Below are 18,383 nucleotides of genomic sequence, written 5' to 3' on the forward strand. Positions count from 1 at the left end.
ATTCATATAGAGTCATATTTTGTTCTAAGTATTGAGTTGTAAGAAAAATAAAAGTGTGATGATCATCATTATTAGAGCATTGTCCCAGTGAGGAAAGAATGATGGAGACTATGATTCCCCCATAAGTCGGGATGAGACTCCAGACGAAAAAAAAGAGGCCAAAGAAGCCCAAATAAAAAGAGGCCATAAAAAGGGATAAAAGGCCCAAATAAAAAATTTAGAGAAAAAGAGAGAAGGGACAATGTTACTATCCTTTTACCACACTTGTGCTTCAAAGTAGCACCATGATCTTCATAGTAGAGAGTCTCTCATGTTATCACTTTCATATACTAGTGGGAATTTTTCATTATAGAACTTGGCTTGTATATTCCAATGATGGGCTTCCTCAAATTGCCCTAGGTCTTCATGAACAAGAAAGTTGGATGCACACCCACTGAGTTTCTTTTTGAGCTTTCATATACTTATAGCTCTAGTGCATTCGTTGCATGGCAATCCCTACTCACTCACATTGATATCTATTGATGGGCATCTCCAAAGCCCGTTGATATGGCTAGTTGATGTGAGACTATCTTCTCCTTTTTGTCTTCTCCACAACCACCATTCTATTCCACCTATAGTGTTATATCCATGGCTCACGCTCATGTATTGCGTGAAGATTGAAAAAGTTTTGAAAAAGTTAGAGTATGAAACAATTGCTTGGCTTGTCATCAGGGTTGTGCATGATTTAAATACTTTGTGCGGTGAAGATGGAGCATAGCCAGACTATATGATTTTGTAGGGATAACTTTCTTTGGCCATGTTATTTTGAGAAGACATAATTGCTTTGTTAGTATGCTTGAAGTATTATTATTTTTATGTCAATATAAACTTTTGTCTTGAATCTTTCTAATCTGAATATTCATACCACAATTAAGAAGATTTGCATTGAAATTATGCCAAGTAGCACTACGCATCAAAAATTCTCTTTTTATCATTTACCAACTCGAGGACGAGCAGGAATTAAGCTTGGGGATGCCTGATACGTCTCCAACGTATCTATAATTTTTGATTGCTCCATGCTATATTACCTACTGTTTTGGACTATATTGGGCTTTATTTTCCACTTTTATATTATTTTTGGGACAAACCTATTAACCGGAGGCCCGGCCCAGAATTGCTGTTTTTGCCTATTTCAGTGTTTTGGAGAAATAGAATATCAAACGGAGTCCAAACGGAATAAAATCTTCGGGGACATGATTTTCTCACCGAACGTGATCCAGGAGACTTGGACCCTACTCCAGGGGGTCAAAGAGGAGGTCACGAGGGTGGGCCCCCCCTAGGGCGCGCCCCCTGCCTCGTGGGCCCCTCGGTGCTCCACCGACGTACTCCTTCCTCCTATATATACACACGTACCCCCAAACGATCAGAACAGGAGCCAAAAACCTAATTCCACCGCTGCAACTTTCTATATCCATGAGATCCCATCTTGGGGCGTGTTCTAGAGCTCCACCGGAAGAGGGCCGTCATCACGGAGGGCTTCTACATCATCCTAGCCTCTCCGATGAAGTGTGAGTAGTTTACCTCAGACCTTCGGGTCCATAGTTAGTAGCTAGATGGCTTCTTCTCTCTCTTTGAATCTCAATACAAAGTTCTCCCCCTCTCTTGTGGAGATCTATTCGATGTAATCTTCTTTTTGCGGTGTGTTTGTTGAGACCGATGAATTGTGGGTTTATGATCAAGTCTATCTATGAATAATATTTGAATCTTCTCTGAATTCTTTTATGTATGATTGGTTATCTTTGCAAGTCTCTTTGAATTATCTATTTGGTTTGGCCAACTAGATTGGTAGTTCTTGCCATGGGAGAAGTGCTTAGCTTTGGGCTCGATCTTGTGGTGTCCTTACCCAGTGACAGAAGGGGCACCAAGGCACGTATTGCACCATTGCCATCGAGGATAACAAGATGGGGTTTATTTCATATTGCATGAATTTATCTCTCTACATCATGTCATCTTGCTTAAGGCGTTACTCTGTTTTTAACTTAATACTCTAGATGCATGCTGGATAGCGGTCGATGAGTGGAGTAATAGTAGTAGATGCAGAATCGTTTCGATCTACTTGTCACGGACGTGATGCCTATATACATGATCATGCCTAGATATTCTCACAACTATGCTCAATTCTATCAATTCCTCAACAGTAATTTGTTCACCCACTGTAGAATACTTATGGTCTTGAGAGAAGCCACTAGTGAAACCTATGGCCCCCAGGTCTATTCTCATCATAGCAATCTCCCTCACTTTAATCTTGCTTTTCTTTTTTACTTTGCCTTTACTTTTTACTTTGCATCTTTATACCAAAATACCAAAAATATTATATCTATCAGATCTCACTCTCGTAAGTGACCGTGAAGGGATTGACAACCCCTAATCGCGTTGGTTGCGAGTAGCTATCGTTTTGTGCAGGTACGAGGGACTTGAGCGTGGCCTCCTACTGGATTGATACCTTGGTTCTCAAAAACTGAGGGAAATACTTACGCTACTCTACTGCATCATCCCTTCCTCTTCGGGGAAAACCAACACAAGCTCAAGACGTAGCAGATGCTCATATTGGTTCCTACATATTCTACGAAGATCTTTATCGGTCAAACCGCAATAACAACATACGTTATTCTCTTTGTCATGGGTAAGTTACCTACCAGAGATTCGATCGTCGATATCATCATACCTAGTTCAATCTCGTTACCGGCAAGTCTCTTTACTCGTTCTGTAATACATCATCCCGCAACTAACTCATTAGTCTCATTGCTTGCAAGGCATATAGTGATGTGCATTACCGAGAGGGCCCAGAGATACCTCTCCAATACTTGGAGTGACAAATCATAATCTTGATCTATGCCAACCCAACAAACACCTTCGGAGACACCTATAGAGCATCTTTATAATCACCCAGTTAAGTTGTGACATTTGATATCACACAAGGTGTTTATCCGCTATTCAGGAGTTGCATAATCTCATAGTGAGAGGAATATGTATAAGTCATGAAGAAAGCAATAGCAATAAAACTTAACGATCATTATGCTAAGCTACCAGATGGGTCTTGTCCATCACATCATTCTCTAATGATGTGATCCCGTTCATCAAATGACAACACACGTCTATGGTCAGGAAACTTAACCATCTTTGATTAACGAGCTAGTCAAGTAGAGGCATACTAGGGACACTCTGTTTTGTCTATGTATTCACACATGTACTAAGTTTCCGGTTAATACAATTCTAGCATGAATAATAAACATTTATCATGTTATAAGGAAATATAAATAACAACTTTATTATTGCCTCTAGGCATATTTCCTTCAGTCTCCCACTTGCACTAGAGTCAATAATCTAGATTACACAGTAATGATTCTAACACCCACGGAGTCCTGGTGCTGATCATGTTTTTCTCGTGGAAGAGGCTTAGTCAACGGGTCTCCAACATTCAGATCTGTATGTATCTTGCAAATCTCTACGTCTCCTTCCTTGACTTGACCGCAGATGGAATTGAAGCGTATCTTGATGTGTTTGGTGAAGGAAATATGCCCTAGAGGCAATAATAAAGTTGTTATTTATATTTCCTTATATCATGATAAATTTTTATTATTCATGCTAGAATTGTATTAACCAGAAACTTAGTACATGTGTGAATACATAGATAAAACAGAGTGTCCCTAGTATGCCTCTACTTGACTAGCTCGTTAATAAAAAATGGTTAAGTTTCCTGACCATAGACATGTGTTGTCATTTGATGAACGGGACCACATCATTAGAAAATGATGTGATGGAAAAGACCCATCCATTAGCTTAGCAATATGATCGTCTAGTTTTATTGCTATTGCTTTCTTCATGACTTATCCATATTCCTCTGACTATGAGATTATGCAACTCCCGAACACCGGAAGAACACCTTGTGTACTATCAAACGTCACAACGTAAATGGGTGATTATAAAGATGCTCTACAGGTGTCTCTGAAGGTGTTTGTTGAGTTGGCATAGATCAAGATTAGGATTTGTCACTCCATGTATCGGAGAGGTATCTCTGGGCCCTCTCGGTAATGCACATCACTATAAGCCTTGCAAGCAATGTGACTAATGAGTTAGTTGCGGGATGATGCATTACGGAACGAGTAAAGAGACTTGCCGGTAACGAGATTGAACTAAGTATGATGATACCGACGATTGAATCTCGGGCAAGTAACATACTGATGATAAAGGAATGACGTATGTTGTTATGCGGTTTGACCGATAAAGATCTTCGTAGAATATGTAGGAGCCAATATGAGCATCCAGGTTCCGCTATTGGTTATTGATCGAAGATGTGTCTCCATCATGTCTACATAGTTCTCGAACCCATAGGGTCCGCACGCTTAATGTTCGATGACGATTTGTATTATGAGTTATGTGTTTTTGATGACTGAAGTTTGTTCGGAGTCCCGGATGAGATTATGACATGGTGAGGAGTCTTGAAATGGTTGAGAGGTAAAGATTGATATATTGGAAGGTTATGTACGCGCATCAGAATGGTTCCAAAGAAGATCGGGAATTTTTCGGAGCACCGGGAGGGTACTGGAACCCCCGGGAAAGTTATTGAGCATAATGGGCCATAGTGGAGGAGAGGAAGCAGGTGGGGCGCGCCCCCCTTTCCCCAATCCAAATTGGACAAGGGGAGGGGGTGCGCCCCCCCTCTTTTCCTCTCCCTCTTCCTCCTTTCCCCTTTCCCCCCTCTCCATTGGAAGGAAAGGGGGCGAATCCTACTAGGTTTGGAGTCCTTGTAGGACTCCCCCCCTTGGCGCGCCTCCCCCTTGGCCGGCCTCCTCCTCCCCCCTCCTTTATATACGTGGGCAGAGGGCACCCCAAAGTCACAACATCAATTTTCTTAGCCGTGTGCGGTACCCCCCTCCACAGTTTAGCACCTCGGTCATATTGCCGTAGTGCTTAGGTGAAGCCCTGCGCGGATCACATCACCAACACCGTCACCACACCGTTGTGTCGATGAAACTCTCCCGCGACCCTCTACTGGATCAATAGCTCGAAGGACGTCATTGTGTTGAATGTGTGCTGAACACGGAGGTGCTGTACGTTCGGTACTTGGATCGGTTGGATCATGAAGACGTTCGACTACATCAACTGCATTACTAAACGCTTCCGCTTTCATACTACGAGGGTACTTGGACACACTCTCCCGTCTCGTTGTTATGCATCTCCTAGATAGATCTTGAGTGATCATAGGAAGTTTTTTGAATTACTATGTTTCCCAACATTTGGTTCTCTTGTGAAATCTGGATTCCTTCGCTATGGAAATTGCTCCAGTATTGTCACAAAAGATTTTCATTGGACCCGATGCAATAGGTATTACACCTAGATCGGATATGAACTCCTTCATCCATGTAACGCCCAATATGCGACTATACTCCATACGTGTCGAGGCACGACTTGGGGCATAAGCGCATATTGGTATGGTCTCAAGAGTGGTTGTATCTTTGCTCATCTCATGTACTGAATAGATAGAATACGAGATTTGGCTTACAATCGCCATAGTGTCACATAATAACATCAGGTTATACAATCATTCAAGATGAACACAAAGTCCGGCTACAGACGAAATCAAACGAATAAATGACAACCACCCATGCTAAGTCCCGATCAAACCTACTGGGCACCACTATCGATCATCCGAAAAGGAAACATAGTAATGGCCAAGGTCTTCATCGAACTCCCACTTGAGCTCAGTGGCATCACCTGCATCATTCTCGTCGGCACCTGCAACTGTGTTTGTAGTATACTGTGAGCCACAGGGACTCAACAATTCTATTACCCACAGTGTCAAGACTATCAAAGCTTAAAGGTAAGGTATGGATATAAGGTGGAGTTGTAGCAAGCACTAAGCAGTGTAAGGTGGCTAGCTTACGTATACAAGAATAAGATGAGAAACTACGCAACGGTCGTAATCTAGGAATGATCAAGAAGGTGCCCTGAACTACTTACATTCAATCATAACCCCACCGTGTTCTCTTCCCGAACCTCGTCGAAAAGAGACCATCATAGTTACACATGCGGTTGGTGTATTTTAAAGAGTCTGGTTTCAAGTTCACTACAACCGGATATTAAAAACTCCCGTCTGCCACATAACCGCGGGCACGGCTCTCAAAAGTTCAAACCCTGCAGGGGTGTGCCAACTTAGCCCATGACAAGCTCGATCCGCGGAGACAATCCTCCATCTCGGGACCCTCCGATCAGGCTCGGAATCCCAGTGCACAAGACATTTCGACAATGCTAAAACAAGTCCAACAATACCTCCCGACATGCCGACACCCCGATAGTAGCCGCGTGTATCTCATCTCAGGCCACGTTCGGATGAGTAGACCATACAACTAAAACCAATCCTCGAGTTTCCCCGTGGCGGCGCTACAAGGGGCTCTAGTTTGGACCAACACTCATGAGGAGCACTGGCCCGGGTTGTTGATTAAGAATCCTTGGGTTAAATACAACCTATGCAAATTTTAGTTGTTATTAGGCAAATGGTAAAACCAATGCCGGGCCTTGCTGGAAGAGTTTTATTCAAAGCGAACTATCAAGAGGGGCCCATAAACCCTCACCGTGTTAGGGACGCGAAATCAAGGAACATAACACCGGTATGACGGAAACTAAGGCGGAAATAGTGGAACAAAACACCGAGCAAAAGCCAAGCCTTCCACCCTTTACCAAGTATATAGATGCATTAATTAAATAAGAGATATTGTGATATCCCAACATATACATGTTCCCACATGGAACAACCTGCACTGCACCTGCAACTAGCAATGCTATAAGAGGGGCTGAGCAAAAGCGGTAACATAGCCAGACAACAGTTTTCTTGGAAGGTGGGTTCGAGGCTTGACATGGCATCATGCGAAGCTTGATAAACAAGTGGTAGGTAGTGCGACATAGCGATAGAACGAACAACTAGCAAGCAAAGGTAAAAGTGATATCGGGGGGTAATGATCATCTTGCCTGCAATGTTTTAAGAGGTATCGAATCCTTGCTCCTCATGAACATACTCGACAGGGTCCTCGAACACGAATTCATCTCCCGGCTCTACCCAAAGCAAGAACACAAGCAACGGAACAACAATCAATCACAGTGCAATGCGCAAGCAACATGATGCAAGACATGGCATGGAATACAAGATATGATGTGCAATGTCTATGGGTACTCCGGAAGTGAAAAGATGACTGTGGCACTAACTTGGCAAGCCAAGCATGCCACTGGATAGATTGAGAGATTTTGGATGAAATCGATATGAAGACCACCGGAAATGGATGCACGGTTTGCAAAAGACGAGCAAAACAAGATACAATGCAATCTTCTTAACACAGCAACATGGCCACTTAGATGCAAGGTTTAAATATGCTACGACACCCAAGCATGAAAACAAAAGACATGGAAGTGAAGTACAGGTGAAGCTCTACAAATCATGAACACTGAGCTACTGCTAGAACTCACTTTAATAGGTCTAAAACAGCATGGCAAAATTGCAAAAGATTTCAGGTTAACAGACTTAGTAGAAATTCACTGAGCATGACAGAAACAACATCAGGTTGCAATGTTTATGCCTAGTAAACTATATGCTATAGGAACAGATTACAGCACACAAGATCATGGAATGATAGTACTAAATGCACTTAATAAAACTCCCTTACTGAACTTGCTCCAAAGATCTACAGAAAAGATGATAGCATCAATGCAAACATGGCAAGTGATATGAACAGATTCCAGATTTAGAAGAACTCATATCATGGCAGAAACAGATTTAGGATAGCATGTTGGTAAGCTTGTGGCACTCATCACAGTGCACTTTATGGCATGCAATTAATTCTAGCAGCAAGTAGGCATGAAAAGGAAGCTACACATGTGCCAAAATACCTCATAGCATGTTTGCATAAATATACACATAAAAGACAAAACAGTAACATGATGTAAAATGACATGTATGCAAACTTGATCAAATGCATAAAATAATGCCACCACTGGATTGGTGGGATTTTTATACCCCAAAAGCATATATAATATGCCTAGGTTACTGTAGAAAAACCACCACAATTTTGCAAAACAACATACTGCCTAATATGGAATATATAAAAAAGGCAATGTCTAAAACTAGAGATGTCCAGAAATGGACTAGCCCGAAATGGAAAGATTCCATATCCAGAAATGGAATATCCCTGGAATTAAATAAAAGGAAAATAAAAAAGGGGAAGGGAATGACAATGGCCCCAGGGGCACTGTGTGGCTGACTAGTGGGGCCCGTGGGGTCCCACACGGTGCCCGAGCAGAGGAAACAGGGGAGGGCGCCGGTGACGGACAGAGCGCGGCAGAGGCCTCGCCGGACTAGCTCCGATGGCCTAGCGGAGTGACGGAAGGGTGCAACAGGGTCGCCAAGGGATCCCGCACACGCGCATGACAAGAATGACGCCCTATGACGACGGGAGCGACGCCGGCGACGAGGTGACAGAGACGGCGATGGCAGAGACGAACGCGGCGCGCAACGGCCTAGGAGGGGAGCTGCATGCACTGATCGACACTACACGGTTCGATGAACATGAAGGACACGCGCGGAGGGCCTACGGTGGTCGGAGCACTCGCCAGAGCGAGGTTCGATGGCGATGGGTTCAGGTGCTCGCGGCGGACGGCGCCAGAGCGTGTAAAACAGGGAGAAGGGCACGGGGCAACGCGGGTGCTCACTGCGAACATGCACGAGTGTTCGGGCAGAGGTGACAAGGTCAGGGATGCTGGAATCTTGCCGGAGACGATGCAGAGGCCGACGGTGAAGAAGAGGAAGAAGGCGGCGAAGTCTTGGGGTCCCTCGATGAAGTAGTGGACAGAGAGGACGTAGACGATGCCGGGGAAGCAAATGGACATGGTTGGCGAGGCGGAGGGCAACCGAGAGCACTCCGGCAATGAGCACGTGTTCCTGGACGTGCTCGGGCACGACGGAGTCCGGCGGATCCGGTGGTTTGGTGGCTTGGTGGTGGCGGCAAGGGGAAAGAGGGGAACCCTAGGGTTTCCATGGACAAGGGGATGGCTATAAAAGGGGGCCAAGACGACAGGGCAGAGCGGCGATGCTCTCGTGCTCGCGGTCCCCATGGTGAGAGCGAGAGGAGAGGGAAAAGGTGGGTGCAGGCTACAGGGCCTCGCTGACTCATGGGATCGGCCTGGACACGTGGACGAGCGCTAGTGGGGGCGAGCGGGTGCATGGGTGAGAAAGGGATAGATGGTCACGCGCCTGGGCTGTGGGCTGCGGGGCGCTGGGTGGTGCTGGGCCGGCCTGGAGGCCGAGGCCCAGGTGGCTGCTGCTGCTGGGCTGCGCGCCTGGTGCTGCTGCTGCTGTTTTTTTCCTTTTTATCAAACAGAAATATAACAAGATTCCCATGATCCTGAAATATTGCTCTATTTGAATAAATTATCTTGGATATTTTTAGGGGTAAGAAAATAAGTCAAGTTTGAATATAATTCAAACTTGAACCATTTTAAAACCTAACCAAAACAACTTAAAATTTGATGGAATTTGGCAAAGAGGTTTAGGACACGGTGATAGGATATTGAGGAAAAGTTGAACATTATTTGAGGCTAAATAATGTTGCTTGCCAAAAATAAGAAAGGGGGAGGTGGAGTAGTGATGATGGCATGGCTTGAGGATGCACTTGAAACACATCAAGAACCCCACTATGCACAACTCAACAAAGCCTAGCAATGACCATGATGCAATATGAGATGACAAATGCAAAATGACAAGAGGCACAAATGCAATATGATAAGGTAAGCATGACAATGCAATAAGAAACAAGACAAAACCCAAAAAGGAAACACAAAAGATGGAACCACTTGGAATTGATGAAGAACAAGATGGATATATTGCCAATATTGGGAAATGTTACAAATGGGGCCGGGTGTTACAACTCTCCTCCACTACAAGAATATCTCGTCTCGAGATCTAGGACTGAAAGAACTCCGGATATTCGTAACGGAGGTGATCCTCACGCTCCCAAGTAGCTTCTTGGTCGGAATGGTGAGACCACTTAACTTTGAGGAATTTGATTGACTTGTTGTGAGTTTTGCGCTCGGTTTCTTCAAGAATGGCAATGTGATTCTCATGACAAGACAAGTCATCTTGGAGGTCAATCTCTTCGAAGTTGATAGTGCGCTCGGGCGTCTTGAAGCACTTGCGAAGTTGTGACACGTGAAACACATCATGCACATTTGAGAAGTTGGAAGGGAGCTCAAGTTGATAATCAAGGTCGCCTCTTTTGCCAATGATCTTGAAAGGACCCACATATCTCGGGGCTAGCTTCCCCTTGATACCGAAGTGTTGAGTGCCTTTCATGGGAGAGACACGGAGATAGACATGTTCTCCAATCTCAAAAGCCAAGTCACGGTGCTTGCCATCATAGTAACTCTTCTGGTGCGATTGCGTGGCTTTGAGATTTTCATGGATGACTTTACACATTTCTTTAGCTTCTGTGATCAAGTCATTGCCAAGAAGTTGGCATTCACCTGTCTCGGACCAATTGAGAGGAGTACGACACTTTCTGCCATAAACAATTTCGAAAGGGGCCTTGCCCGAACTTGCTTGGTAGCTATTGTTGTAGGAGAACTCGGCATATGGGAGGCAATCTTCCCACTTCATACCCAAAATAGATGACACAAGCTATGAGCATGTCTTCGAGGATTTGATTGACTCTTTCAACCTGGCCATTTGTTTGAGGATGAAAGGCCGTGCTGAAACGAATGTTGGTGCCCATGGCCTTCTAGAAAGAGTCCCAGAACTTGGAAGTGAAAATGCTTCCACGGTCTGAAGAGATCAATTGAGGAATCCCGTGCAATGAGACAATTCTAGAGGTGCATAGCTCTGCCAACTGAGCTGTTGTGATAGATTCTTTGACTGGAAGGAAATGAGCCACTTTTGTAAGCTTGTCAATGACAACGAAGATAGCATCATTGCCACTCTTGGACTTGGGAAAGCCAGTGACAAAGTCCATTTTGATATGATCAAACTTCCATTCTGGAATAGCAAGAGGTTGGAGGAGACCAGCTGGTCGTTGATGTTCTGCTTTCACCCTTCGACAGACATCACATTCATTCACGAATTGAGCAATCTCTCACTTCATACGAGTCCACCAATATGACGGCTTGAGGTCATGGTACATCTTTGAACTGCCTAGTTGGATGGAAAGAAGAGAATTGTGCACTTCGTTCATTATGACCTTCCTTAGATCACCTTTTGGAACCACAATCCGGTCCTCAAAGAATAAGCTGTCCTTGTCATCAATGCGATACCACTTGTATTTGGGAAGGCCCTTGGCAACACCATGTTTCACCTTCTTCACCATGGTATCAAGGAGTTGTGCCTCACGAATTTGATCTTCCAAAGTTGGAGTGACTTGAAGGTTGGCAAGAAAACCTTGAGGAACAACTTGGAGGTTGATCTTGCCGAACGCTTCACAAAGACCAGGTTGGAATGGCTTGAGAATTAAGCTGTTGCAATATGCCTTTTTGCTCAAAGAATCTGCAACTACTTTTGCCTTGCCTAGAGTGTATTCGATGCTTGGATTGTACTCTTGAATCATTTCGACCCAGCGAGTTTGCCTGAGGTTAAGGTTGGGTTGAGTGAAGATATATTTGAGGCTCTTGTGATCGGTGAAAATGTCCACTTGCCTTCCCAACAAGAGATGTCTCCATGTTATTAATGCATGGACAACTGCCGCCAACTCAAGATCGTGAGTGGGGTAGTTCCTTTCATTTGGCTTCAACTGACGGGAAGTATAGGCCACAACTTTATTCTCTTGCATTAACATAGCACCGAGACGTTGCAACGAGGCATCGCATAAAACTTGGTATGGCTTGGACTCATTAGGAGGAGTAAGGATGGGAGCTATGATGAGTTTCTCTTTGAGAGTGTTGAAGGAAACGCCACACTCAGGAGTCCAGGAATACTTGACATGCTTCTGGAGGAGGTTGGAGAGAGGCTTAGCAATCTTTGAGAAGTTTTCCACAAACCTTCTGCAATAGCTTGCAAGCCCAAGGAAACTGCGGAGCTGCTTGACATTCTGAGGAGGCTCCCAGTTCACAATTGCAGAAACCTTCTCCGGATTAATAGAAATGCCCTTGGTGGAGATGATGTGACCAAGGTAAAGAACTTCATCAAGCCAAAACTCACATTTGGAGAACTTTGCGTAGAATTGATACTCTCTGGGCTTGTCGAGCACCAATCACAAATGCTTGGCATGATCCTTTTTATTCTTGGAGAAGACCAGGATCTTGTCGAGATACACCAGGAAGAATTCATTGGTGTAGGGGTTGAAGATGAATTTCATCATGTGAGAGAATGTTGGAGGGGCATTTGCAAGCCCGAAATACATGACAGTATATTCATAAGAACCAAAGCTTGTTCTGAATGCTGTCTTTGGGATATCTTCTTCACGAATGTGAATCTGGTGATACCCCGTACGGAGGTCAAGCTTGGAAAACACCTTTGCACATTTGAGTTGCTCGAATAGCTCATTGATATTGGGAAGTGGGTATTTATTCTTGATTGCCTTCTTGTTCAATGGGCGGTAATCAACGCAAAGTCGGTCTGTGCCATCTTTCTTCTGGACAAAAAGAACACCACATCCCCACGGAGATGAACTTGGTCTGATCAGACCCAGACGTTCTTGTTCATCGAGCTGTTTCTTCAATTATTTCAGCTCTTTTGGCCCAAGCTTGTATTGGCGCTTGCAAACGGGTTTTGTACCGGGCTCAAGATCAATAACGAACTCGACTGCCCGGTGAGGAGGCATACCCGGAAGCTCTTTTGGAAAGACATCTTGATACTCACAAACAACTGGAATCTGAGAAATAGTGTATATCTCGCCTTTCTCATTGAGAGAGAACAACCGAATGGTTTCATCACAAGCGGCAAAGATGATCACATCATCAGAAGGATGGGTCAATTTAATCTCCTTGGCAGCACAATCAAGAAAGGCATTGTGCTTAGAAAGCCAATCCATGCCGAGAATGAGATCAATATCAGAGTCGCCAAGAACAATTGGGGAAGACTGGAATTTATAATTGCCCATCTTGATAACGGAATCCGGAACGAATACTCAAGAGGTCATTTGCCGGGCCGGAGAAATAATAGACAACGGTCTCGGCAATACTTGAGTAACCAAATCATGCATAGCCACAAAAGGTCTTGAAATGAAAGAATTTGATGCACCAGCATCGAATAAAACTTTAGCAGGAATATCATTAAGTGGGAGATTACACATGACCACTTTTGAAGAATCCTCTACTTGAGCTGCATTCATCATGTTCACCTTTGCAGACTTGGGATTGTGCTTGACAATTGCATTGCTTGCTGACCTGACTGGAGGAGGAGGCGGAAGGCGCTTCTGAGTGCACTTGTTTGAGTAATGCCCTTTTAAACCACACATGTGACAAGTGACCCCTAAAAGCGGGCGGAAAGGTGGAGGAGGAGGACCACCTGTCCTTGGAGCCTGAGTTTGAGACTTATTATGATAGCATGGGTTGGGTGGGTGGGAAGATCCACGATCACCCGAGTGCTTCTGGTAGGGCTGACGAAACGGAGGAGGTGGAGGAAGCCAAAACTTCTATTGCTTAGCTGCCACTTGAGAGGAAGAGGAAGACTGTACTGCATCCCTGAGCCTCTTCTTTAAAGCCTCACACCTAAGCTGGGTAGCTTCTTGCTTGAGCGCCATGTTATAGAACTGATCGAATTGAGTAGACTCAACAAGAACAAGAGCTAACTGTAGATCCTCTCTAAGGCCACCCCTGAATTGATAGATCATGCTCTTTTCATCAAGAACGTCTTGCCTTGCGAAGAGAGCAAGATTATGAAACTTGACATTGTATTGATACACGGACATGCTTCCTTGCTTGAGATTGCGGAATTCCTCACGCTTGCTCTCGCCAATACTTGTTGGAATGTGATGAGCTCGAAAGTCCCGACAGAAGTCAGTCCAGGTAATCACTTGGCCCCCTCTGGAATCTTTGTACTGCTGATACCAATCTGATGCTTGGTCCTTGAGCTGAAAAGAAGCGAACTTGACGTAGTCCTCAGGCCTGACATTGCTGCATTCAAAATGCTTGTTGATGTGCACGAGCCAATCATCAGCGTCCATGGCCTCAATACAAGCGTTGAAAGACTTTGGCTGATTTGCAAGAAACTGGTTGAGGGTAGATAACTGAGGCTGATTGTTGAATTGCCCTTGGCCTTGATTCCCTTGGTTGCCTTGGCCTTGATTCTGCTCTTGCATGAGCTGAATCAGCATCTGAGTGTTGGCATTGGTGGCCACCATCATAGCTTGACATGCCTCCGGAGGCGGAGGAGGTGGCAGAGGGTTGGACTGCTCTCCATCAGTACGTTGCGGATTCAGACGCATTGGGGAGCCATCCTGAAGAAGGAAACATCCATTAGAACTATGATAGACAAGCTGAATCAACGGATAGATATGTGCAAAGAAGTATTCACAATAAACATTCAAACAGAGATTGAACGAATGCATTCCAATGTTAACATTTACACGACCATTAAGGTGAGAAGCCACTTAGACAAAGGTTGATGAATGAAACAACAAGGTATGACTGGAACAAATAAATGGTAAGGATATCCCAATCCCATACCAATTATCTGTCGGAAGAATAACTAAGAGCTACCTGAATTCCCACCTATTAACTCCCGAAACTTTCTGGTTATGCAATATGGTGTTTGGGATACAGGGAGGCACAATATATATCACACAACTAACAAGAACTACACTCCACTGTATCCATCCGTCAACACATAACCAAGAAAACTCCAGAAATCCTGTACCTCTCGACCTTCGAAAAGCATCTGATATACTAGTTGTGGCAATATTCCCGAACTCCCTCCCCGGTACTGGGTGGTGTCGAGGTTATCTCACCACTAACTGCATAGAAGAGATTTTCGATGTCGGCGAGCTCGGGTATACCAAAACTACAACGATAAAATTGTGACGACAACACCTCGGAGCTCAACTCCCCGGGACACTGCCACAACCCCTAAATGTCAGGAGGCACCAAGAACAATGTTCTCGTCACAACAATATCGGAACGATCCCAAGATACCCGTGTGATCCTAAATTTTTTTAGTGACAATGAGGAGAGAGAAGTCAAAACATCTACGTCAGGAGACCTTACCAAAGCGACGAAGGGGATGAGGAGTAAAAAGAATAATCCTACTCTCCGATATATATATTCCTAAGACTCAAAATAGTTTTGTTCTAGAGTCAACAACGTCAGCGGTTCGATCAAGCAGGGGGCTCCTAAGTTGGGATGGCTCTGATTACCAACTTATACTGCCCAATATGCGACTATACTCCATACGTGTCGAGGCACGACTTGGGGCATAAGCGCAAGAGTGGTTGTATCTTTGCTCATCTCATGTACTGAATAGATAGAATACGAGCTTTGGCATACAATCGCCACAGTGTCACATAATAACATCAAGTTATACAATCATTCAAGATGAACACAAAGTCCGGCTACGGATGAAATCAAACGAATAAAAGACAACCACCCATGCTAAGTCCTGATTGACCCTACTGGGCACCACTACTGATCATCCAGAAAGGAAACATAGTAATGGCCAAGGTCTTTGTCGAACTCCCACTTGAGCTCAGTGGCATCACCTGCATCAGTCTCATCGGCATCTGCAACTGTGTGTGTATTATACTGTGAGCCACAGGGACTCAACAAGTCTATTACCCCGGTGTCAAGACTATCAAAGCTTAAAGGTAAGGTATGGATATAAGGTGGAGTTGCAGCAAGCACTAAGCAGTGTAAGGTGGCTAGCTTACGTATACAAGAATAAGATGAGAAACTACACAACGGTCGTAATCTAGGAATGATCAAGAAGTGATCTTGAACTACTTACATTCAATCATAACCCCACCGTGTTCTCTTCCCGAACCTCGTCGAAAAGAGACCATCAGGGTTACACACGCGGTTGGTGTATTTTAAAGAGTCTGGTTTCAAGTTCACTACAACCGGATATTAAGAACTCCCGTCTGCCACATAACCGCAGGCACGGCTCTCAAAAGTTTAAACCCTGCAGGGATGTCCCAACTTAGCCCATGACAAGCTCACGATCCGCAGAGACAATCCTCCATTTCGGGACCCTCCGATCAGGCTCGGAATCCCGATGCACAAGACATTTCGACAATGGTAAAACAAGTCCAGCAGGACCTCCCGACGTGCCGACACCCCGATAGTAGTCGCGTGTATCTCGTCTTAGGCCACGTTTGGATGAGTAGTCCATACAACTAAAACTAGTCCTCGGATTTCCCCGTAGTGGCGCTCCAAGGGGCCCTAGTTTGGACGAACACTCGTGAGGAGCACTGGACCGAGTTGTTGATTAATAATCCTCGGGTTAATTACTCCCTATGCAAATTTTAGTTGTTATTAGGCAAATAGTAAAATCAATGTTGGGCCTTGCTGGAAGAGTTTTATACAAAGCAAACTGTCAAGAGGGGCCCATAAACCCTCACCGTGTTAGGGACACAAAATCAAGGAACATAACACCGGTATGACATAAACTAAGGCGGCAAGAGTGGAACAAAACACCGAGCAAAATGCTAAGCCTTCCACCCTTTACCAACTATATAGGTTCATTAATTAAATAAGAGATATTGTGATATCCCAACATATCCATGTTCCCACATGGAACAACTTGCACTGCACCTGCAACTAGCAACGCTATAAGAGGGGCTGGGCAAAAGCGGTAACATAACCAAACAACGGTTTGCTAGGAAGGTGGGTTAAATGCTTGACATGGCATCATGGGAGGCTTGATAAACAAGTGGTAGGTAGCGCAACATAGTGATAGAACGAACAACTAGCAAGAAAAGATAGAAGTGATATCGAGGGTAATGATCATCTTGCCTGCAATGTTTTCAGAGGTATCGAATCCTTCCTCCTCGTGAACGTACTTGACAGGGTCCTCGAACGCAAACTCGTCTCTCGTATCTACCCAAAGCAAGCACACAAGCAACGGAACAACAATCAATCACGGTGCAATGCGCAAGCAACATGATGTAAGACATGGCATGGAATGCAAGATATGATGTGCAATGTATATGGGTACTCCGGAAGGGGAAAGATGATTGTGGCACTAACTTGGCACACCAAGCATGCCACTGGATAGATTGAGAGATTTCAGATGAAATCGATATGAAGATCATTGGAAACAGATGCAAGGTTTGCAAAAGACGAGCAAAACAAGATACAATGCAATCTGCTTAACACAGCAACATGGCCACTTAGATGCAAGGTTTAAATATGCTACAGTACCCAAGCATGAAAACAAAAGACATGAAAGTGAAGTATAGGTGAAGCTCTACAAATCATGAACACTGAGCTACGGCTAGAACTCACTAGAACAGGTCTAAACAGCATGGCAAAATTGCAAAAGATATCAGGTTAACAGACTTGGCAGAAATTCACTGAGCATGACAGAAACAACATCAGGTTGCAATGTTTATGCCTAGTAAACTATATGCTATAGGAACAGATTACAGTACACAAGATCATGGAATGATAGTACCAAATGCACTTAATAAAACTGCCTTACTGAACTTGCTCCAAAGATCTACAGAAAAGATGATAGCATCAATGCAAACACGGCAAGTGATATGAACAGATTCCAGACTTAGTAGAATTCATCTCATGGCAGAAACAGATTCGGGATAGCATGTTGGTATGCTTGTGGCACTCATCACAGTGCACTTTATGGCATGAAATTAATTCTAGCAGCAAGTAGGCATGAAAAAGAAGCTACACATGTGCCAAAATACCTCATAGCATGTTAGCATAAATATACACATAAAAGACAAAACAGTAGCATGATGTAAAATAACATGTATGCAAACTTGCTCAAATGCAGAAAATAATGCCACCACTGGATTGGTGGGTTTTTCTACCCCAAAAACATATATAATATTCCCAGGTTACTGTAGAACAATCACCACAATTTTGCAAAACAACATGTTGCCTAATATGGAATATACAGGAAAGGCAATTTCCAAAACTGGAAATGTCTAGAAATGGACTAGCCCAAAATGGAAAGATTCCATATCCAGAAATGGAATATCCCTGGAATTAAATAAAAGGAAAAGAAAAAAGGGTAAAGGGATGACAGTGGCCCCAGGGGCACTGTGTGGCTAACTGGTTGGGCCCACGGGGTCCCACACGGTGCCCGAGCAGAGGAAACAGGGGAGGGCACCGGACAGAGCGTAGCAGAGGCCTCGCCGGAGTAGGTCCAGTGGCCTAGCGGAGCGGCGGAATGGTGCAACGGGGTCGCTAGGGGATCC

This window comes from Triticum aestivum, chromosome 3A (genome assembly GCF_018294505.1).
Source record: "Triticum aestivum cultivar Chinese Spring chromosome 3A, IWGSC CS RefSeq v2.1, whole genome shotgun sequence".
NCBI lineage: Eukaryota > Viridiplantae > Streptophyta > Magnoliopsida > Poales > Poaceae > Triticum > Triticum aestivum.